This window comes from Symphodus melops (assembly GCF_947650265.1).
Source record: "Symphodus melops genome assembly, chromosome: 7".
In the NCBI taxonomy this organism is placed as follows: domain Eukaryota; kingdom Metazoa; phylum Chordata; class Actinopteri; order Labriformes; family Labridae; genus Symphodus; species Symphodus melops.
The window spans coordinates 3,005,553-3,013,930 of NC_136697.1; the positions used below are offsets into that span (position 1 = coordinate 3,005,553).

General features: G+C 44.3%; 1 protein-coding gene across 1 annotated transcript in view; it reads right to left on the minus strand.

Annotated features, from left to right (window-relative positions):
* LOC306826857 (cadherin-12-like) overlaps window positions 1-5,455 on the minus strand; it is a 50,653-nt gene extending 45,198 nt beyond the window's left edge. Inside the window, exon 1 of the mRNA XM_079348392.1 lies at window positions 5,312-5,455. The gene's annotated coding sequence lies outside the window, so the exon portion shown is untranslated. The remainder of the gene's footprint in view (window positions 1-5,311) is intronic.
* Window positions 5,456-8,378: the final 2,923 nt, after the last annotated feature.

Here is an 8,378-nt window from a genome sequence, read left to right on the forward strand (position 1 = left end):
CACGTAACGCTACATCACATTGTCATGTTAGAAAAACACGTAACGCTACATCACATCGTCATGTTAGAAAAACACGTAACGCCACATCGCATCGTCATGTTAGAAAAACACGTAACGCTACATTGCATCGTCATGTTAGAAAAACACGTAACGCTACATCACATCGTCATATTAGAAAAACAGGTAACGCTACATTGCATTGTCATGTTAGAAAAACATGTAACGCTACATTGCATCGTCATGTTAGAAAAACACGTAACGCTACATTGCATCGTTGTTAGAAAAACACGTAACGCTACATCGCATCGTCATGTTAGAAAAACAAGTAACGCTACATCGCATCGTCATGTTAGAAAAACACGTAACGCTACATCACATCGTCATATTAGAAAAACAGGTAACGCTACATTGCATTGTCATGTTAGAAAAACATGTAACGCTACATTGCATCGTCATGTTAGAAAAACACGTAACGCTACATTGCATCGTCATGTTAGAAAAACACGTAACGCTACATTGCATCGTTGTGTTAGAAAAACACGTAACGCTACATCGCATCGTCATGTTAGAAAAACAAGTAACGCTACATCGCATCGTCATGTTAGAAAAACACGTAACGCTACAACACATCGTCATGTTAGAAAAACATGTAACGCTACATCGCATCGTCATGTTAGAAAAACATGTAACGCTACATCACATTGTCATGTTAGAAAAACATGTAACGCTACATCACATCGTCATGTTAGAAAAACAGGTAACGCTACATTGCATTGTCATGTTAGAAAAACACGTAACGCTACATTGCATCGTCATGTTAGAAAAACATGTAACGCTACATCGCATCGTCATGTTAGAAAAACACGTAACGCTACATCACATCGTCATGTTAGAAAAACACGTAACGCTACATTGCATCGTCGTGTTAGAAAAACATGTAACGCTACATTGCATCGTCATGTTAGAAAAACACGTAACGCTACATTGCATCGTTGTGTTAGAAAAACACGTAACGCTACATTGCATCGTCGTGTTAGAAAAACACGTAACGCTACATTGCATCGTCATGTTAGAAAAACACGTAACGCTACATTGCATCGTTGTGTTAGAAAAACACGTAACGCTACATTGCATCGTCGTGTTAGAAAAACATGTAACGCTACATTGCATCGTCATGTTAGAAAAACATGTAACGCTACATTGCATCGTCATGTTAGAAAAACACGTAACGCCACATCGCATCGTCATGTTAGAAAAACATGTAATGCTACATCACATCGTCGTGTTAGAAAAACATGTAGCGCTACATCGCGTGGTTGTGTTAGAAAAACACGTAACGCTACATCGTCATGTTAGAAAAACACGTAACGCTACATCGCATCATCGTGTTAGAAAAACATGTAACGCTACATCGCGTGGTTGTGTTAGAAAAACACGTAACGCTACATCGCATCGTCATGTTAGAAAAACACGAAACGCTACATCGTCATGTTAGAAAAACACGTATTGCTACATTGCATCGTCATGTTAGAAAAACACGTAACGCCACATCGCATCGTCATGTTAGAAAAACATGTAACGCTACATCACATCGTCGTGTTAGAAAAACATGTAGCGCTACATCGCGTGGTTGTGTTAGAAAAACACGTAACGCTACATCGTCATGTTAGAAAAACACGTAACGCTACATCGCATCATCGTGTTAGAAAAACATGTAACGCTACATCGCGTGATTGTGTTACAAAAACACGTAACGCTACATCGCATCGTCATGTTAGAAAAACACGAAACGCTACATCGTCATGTTAGAAAAACACGTATTGCTACATCGCATCGTCGTGTTAGAAAAACATGTAACGCTACATCGCGTGGTTGTGTTAGAAAACGACGCCCAAGTTCAGATGATGTGCAGTCGGCATCGGGTGAAACTTGTTGCAGATTATGTGCTCAAACTTTGGAAATTAATTTTTCATACTCTACACTCATAACATGATGTGCCATTAATATTTAATAACGACAATAAAGCAGCTGCACAGAAGGAGATAGAGCGTAGCCTGCAGAGGGAGCGACAGAGGGGAAGGGGGAGACAGAGGAGAGGAAACAGGTGCAGATCCCAGAACCCAGAAGTCATCAATCTTCCACTGAGGTGGAACAAGGCGAGCTGCCCCAGTTGGAGCCAAACAGAAACTCTCCAGGCTGCCAATGCAACGCTCTCGTTCATTTCCATATCAGCAGCACTTCCTCTATGAGAGCAGGAGAGCAATTTGACAGGAAATATAGATGGGTTATTAAAATGTATTTACTTATTCATGGCCTGCTCTTTTCTCATGTTCACCGTGTTGTGTGTGGCCTGAGGTCTGCACTGTTGGGCTGGAAGTTCAACACATTGGAGGTCAAAAACTCATCTTAGAGTAATTTAATACATCTTGCTGCTTCAATTCTTTCATCTTAAATAATGATAAATAAACTTAAACTTGCCTTGCCTTTAAGCATGTCTTCACAGCTTGATATATTTGATTATGATTGTGCTTATGTCTAGGAATCTAAAGAGGTTTAAGTTTTAAATCAAATATGGCACACTTGCCTCCCTAACAAATAATCATACTTGTGGACTCCTCACAGTCGCTGTAACTGAGTGTGTCCTCAACAAAGATGTAAGGTGGCCCTGAGAACTCATTAAGAAATCTTCCTACTTCAGGACTTCCCTGATGGTGTATCTGCACACCGTTGGTCAGTCTGAGCTCTTAAAGAGTTGTGAGGTGCAGAAAGGATGGAATATGCACGCTGTAGGTTTAGGAATGCAGATGCTGTATGGTAAAAGATAGTGTCACAAGTGGTAGTAGAGCAATAAAAACTGCTCGGCCATAGAAGAAAAAAACATTAATCCAGGTAGGTGAAACACCAACCGTTGGCTTTTACACGCGGAGCTGGTCTGCTTCCTCTTGTACAGGCAGGCGGGGGCGACGTGCCCAGGAGGAGGGGTCTCGTTTGGATGTTAATACAACATTTTCTTCAGACTAAACCTTTAAGAAAAATAACAGTGTCAAAAAAGGGCTGTATAAAAAGATTAAGAAGTGATGACTTAGTGAAGTGGGTTTTTATTTTATTATATTTATATATAATTTATTTTTATTTGCTGCAAAGATTGTCCACAGCTGTACCTAGCTCAGCATCAGTTTGCATTCTTCAACCAAGGGTCATGCGCCTTCATCAGTAACACGCTATTTATACATGTGAGTATTACCTTTAGGCCTCCCGCAGAGCCCGGGGTGATGCTACTGCTATGGATCTCAACAAAGCATTTGATGTGTGAAATGCTATTTAAGCCCCATAAACACTTATAGACTAAAAAATATAAAAAGCAGTTTTTAATGATCAAAACTATTCAACCTCTAAACAGGGTCCAGGAGCTTTTGTCTCTGAGAAGAAAAGTAGTTCATCTTGGTTGTCAAACACTGCATCATTCTCCTCCACGTCATCTTTTTTCCGAGTGCAACAGTTACTACAGGTGGATCCGTGTTTACAGTTTCAGCAGACTGATGCGGCTCGCGGCATCTCTACTGATTCTATTAAATCACATCACAGTCAGACTGGATTATACGAGGAAAACAACACAGACTCCACCTGACCTGGTTGTTCACACATGCACCTCACGTGAGGCTATCCAGGTTTGACCTGGGGGGGGCAGGGGGTCTCCTTGGCTAAGGCAGGACTGTGGCCATGTGAATCTGCCCTTGGATCAACTCATGAAGGCTCAAACTCATCACAAAGCTGCAACTCCAAAACTCAGCTCCCCACTACTTGATTTTAAAGTTTAGCTGAACATGCTACTGCTCGACTGTTGCACAGCCCTGCATGTGCTCCATAATAACAATATATATATATATATATATACCGTAAATTCCGGACTATAAGCCGCTACTTTTTTCTCACACTTCGAGCACTGCGGCTTCTACTCCGGTGCGGCTAATGCATGGATTTTTTATGGGGGACAATGAGCGTCTGCCGCAAAAACATTTGACTTCGTCACGTCGGATCTTAATATCAGTCATTTTGCGCTTCATGCACGCACCCTCATCATGGAAAACACACGGAGAAATACATATGATGTAGCTTTCAAGTTAAAGGCGATCGACCTGGCTGTCAAAGAAGCTAACAGAGCTGCTGCACGTTAAGATGACACTGACAGCGACAACAGAGACTGAGGAAGTGAGTAATGAAGTCATTCTGAGGCAGTGAATGGATGGACTTTTTCTTGTGAAATATATTACGGTCATCTTTTTCATCAGCCGTGTTACAGACACCGTCGGCTAGGCTTCGTATTGTAACGGTTCATGTTGTAAAGTCAGTAGTTGATAATGTGTTCATAATTCCGATTATGTGGAGAGTCAGTGAATGCACCAGCGAGAACGTGTTGAGTGGCTGTATGAGAGAACGCTGGGGGAGAGAGTTGGATTGTTACGGCAAGTTATGTGTTGCTCTCTGCTGTAAACGGCGTGGTCACGGCCGACAGTGATCGGGTTATTAAAAGTTATTATTTGAACGCTCTCGTCGTCCTTTAACGTCCGTACGGACGCTACAGTATTTGCGGATGTTACCGGTAGCCTAGGTCTGTGTAAATAGCTCTTGTTATAGCGTGGACACCTGCGGCTTATAATCAAGTGCGGCTTATATATGTACAAATACATTTATTTACTTATTTTTAGCCGGTGCGGCTTATATCCAGGTGCGCTCAATAGTACGGAATTTACGGTATATATATATATATATATATATATATATATATATATGTCCTTCGTAGGTGCTAGTCGGGGACTTTGGTACCGGACTCATTTTACAAGTTGGGGATGAGAAGGTGTGACACTTCACGAGGGGAATTCACAGTTTTGTGTTGCTCTGGGCTTCACCCTGTGAGCCCCACAGCGAGCTCAATGAACGCTGAACTTACTGAGGAAAAACTGCAGCCAGTGTTCAATCACATCACCACACACTGATCAAAGAGCTTTACATCAGACAAGTTCTTCCTCACCAAGGCAGGCTTCCCTGTTTAACAATGCACACCATGTCCTGCATGCAGCTCCTCTACTGTAGCTGTCACTTCTTTAATTGATTTAAGAGAGACCAGAAGCTCCCCAACCCCCCTCCAGCTTACCACCCCACCTGCACATTCAATACTTCAGGAATAGCCTTAATCATGGGATCACAGCGGGGAAGCACCGACGTCACGTGAACACTCTGGTGTGGAGTGAGTGCTCTTCTTGTGTGTTTACTCATCAACAAGCAGTGTTAGATTGACGAGCCGGGGACTTACCTCACAAAGAGCCTCAGTGTTCCTCCGAGCTGCTGCAGAGGAAAAGTCCAAATATTTCCTGTAAGTCAGTGTGTGTCGGTTTGCTTCCGTCCATTAGTTCACCCTGTTGAACTCAGAGCTCGCTCTATCTGCTCTTCTTATCTCCCCTCTCTACTCCTCTGTGAATCCTCTCAGTGCTCGCTCTCCCTCTCTTTCCTCCTAAGTCCCTCCCTCCCTCCCTCTCCCTCTCTCCCTCCCTCTCCCTCTCTTTCTCCCTCCCTCTCTCTCTCTCCCTCCCTCTCTCTCTCCCTCCCTCTCCCTCTATCTCTCCCTCCCTCTCTCTCTCTCTCTCTCCCCCTCTCTCTCTCTCCTCTCTCTCACTCTCTCTCTCTCTCTCCCTCTCTCTCTCTCCCTCTCCCCCTCTCTCTCACTCTCTCTCTCTCTCTTTACTCTTGAGGTTTTTCCTGGTAATTCAGATTTGCTGGACTGTGAATCAGGATGCACCATGTTTAAAATACACCTCCTTGCCTTCTTTTCACTATTGCAATGGATCACTATCATTCAGTAAGAGGCTTTGATGATGTTCACCTAATAAGAGCCAGTGATGGGCTCTGAAAATGTCTTAGTACTATCAAAAAGTAAACAAGTCACTAAACTATTTAACTAACATGCGCCATCACATATCACACACACACACACCTCACACTACCATCACATATCACACACACACACACACAGCTCACACTACCGTCACATATCACACACACACACAGCTCACACTACCGTCACATATCACACACACACACAGCTCACACTACCGTCACATATCACACACACACACAGCTCACACTACCATCACATATCACACACACACACACACAGCTCACACTACCATCACATATCACACACACACACACAGCTCACACTACCATCACATATCACACACACACACACACAGCTCACACTACCGTCACATATCACACACACACACAGTTCACACTACCATCACACACACACACACACAGCTCACACTACCATCACACACACACACAGCTCACACTACCATCACATGTCACACACACCAGCTCCCACTACCATCACATATCACACACACAGCTCACACTACCATCACATATCACACACACACACACACACACACACACACTACCATCACATATCACACACACACAGCTCACACTACCATCACATATCACACACACACACACACAGCTCACACTACCATCACACACACACAGCTCACACTACCATCACACACACACACACACTACCATCACACACACACAGCTCACACTACCATCACACACACACACACACTACCATCACACACACACAGCTCACACTACCATCACACACACACAGCTCACACAGCTCACACTACCATCACATATCACACACACACACAGCTCACACTACCATCACACACACACAGCTCACACTACCATCACACACACACACACACACACACACACACACACAGCTCACACTACCATCACACACACACACACACAGCTCACACTACCATCACATATCACACACACAGCTCACACTGCCATCACACACACACACACACACACACACAGCTCACACTACCATCACATGTCACACACACAGCTCACACTACCATCACATATCACACACACAGCTCACACTACCATCACACACACACACAGCTCACACTACCATCACACACACACACACAGCTCACACTACCATCACACACACACACAGCTCACACTACCATCACACACACACACACACACAGCTCACACTACCATCACATGTCACACACACAGCTCACACTACCATCACACACACAGCTCACACTACCATCACACACACAGCTCACACTACCATCACATATCACACACACAGCTCACACTACCATCACATATCACACACACAGCTCACACTACCATCACATATCACACACACAGCTCACACTACCATCACACACACACACAGCTCACACTACCATCACACACACAGCTCACACTACCATCACATATCACACACACAGCTCACACTACCATCACACACACAGCTCACACTACCATCACATATCACACACACAGCTCACACTACCATCACACACACACACAGCTCACACTACCATCACACACACAGCTCACACTACCATCACATATCACACACACAGCTCACACTACCATCACACACACACACACACAGCTCACACTGCCATCACACACACACACACACACACACACAGCTCACACTACCATCACATGTCACACACACAGCTCACACTACCATCACACACACAGCTCACACTACCATCACATATCACACACACACACACACACAGCTCACACTACCATCACATATCACACACACACACACACAGCTCACACTACCGTCACATATCACACACACACACAGTTCACACTACCATCACACACACACACACACAGCTCACACTACCATCACACACACACACAGCTCACACTACCATCACATGTCACACACACCAGCTCCCACTACCATCACATATCACACACACAGCTCACACTACCATCACATATCACACACACACACACACACACACACTACCGTCACATATCACACACACACAGCTCACACTACCATCACATATCACACACACAGCTCACACTACCATCACATATCACACACACACACACACACAGCTCACACTACCATCACACACACACAGCTCACACTACCATCACACACACACACACACACTACCATCACACACACACAGCTCACACTACCATCACACACACACACACACTACCATCACACACACACAGCTCACACTACCATCACACACACACAGCTCACACTACCATCACATATCACACACACACACAGCTCACACTACCATCACACACACACAGCTCACACTACCATCACACACACACACACACACACACACAGCTCACACTACCATCACATGTCACACACACAGCTCACACTACCATCACATATCACACACACAGCTCACACTACCATCACACACACACACAGCTCACACTACCATCACACACACACACACACACAGCTCACACTACCATCACACACACACACA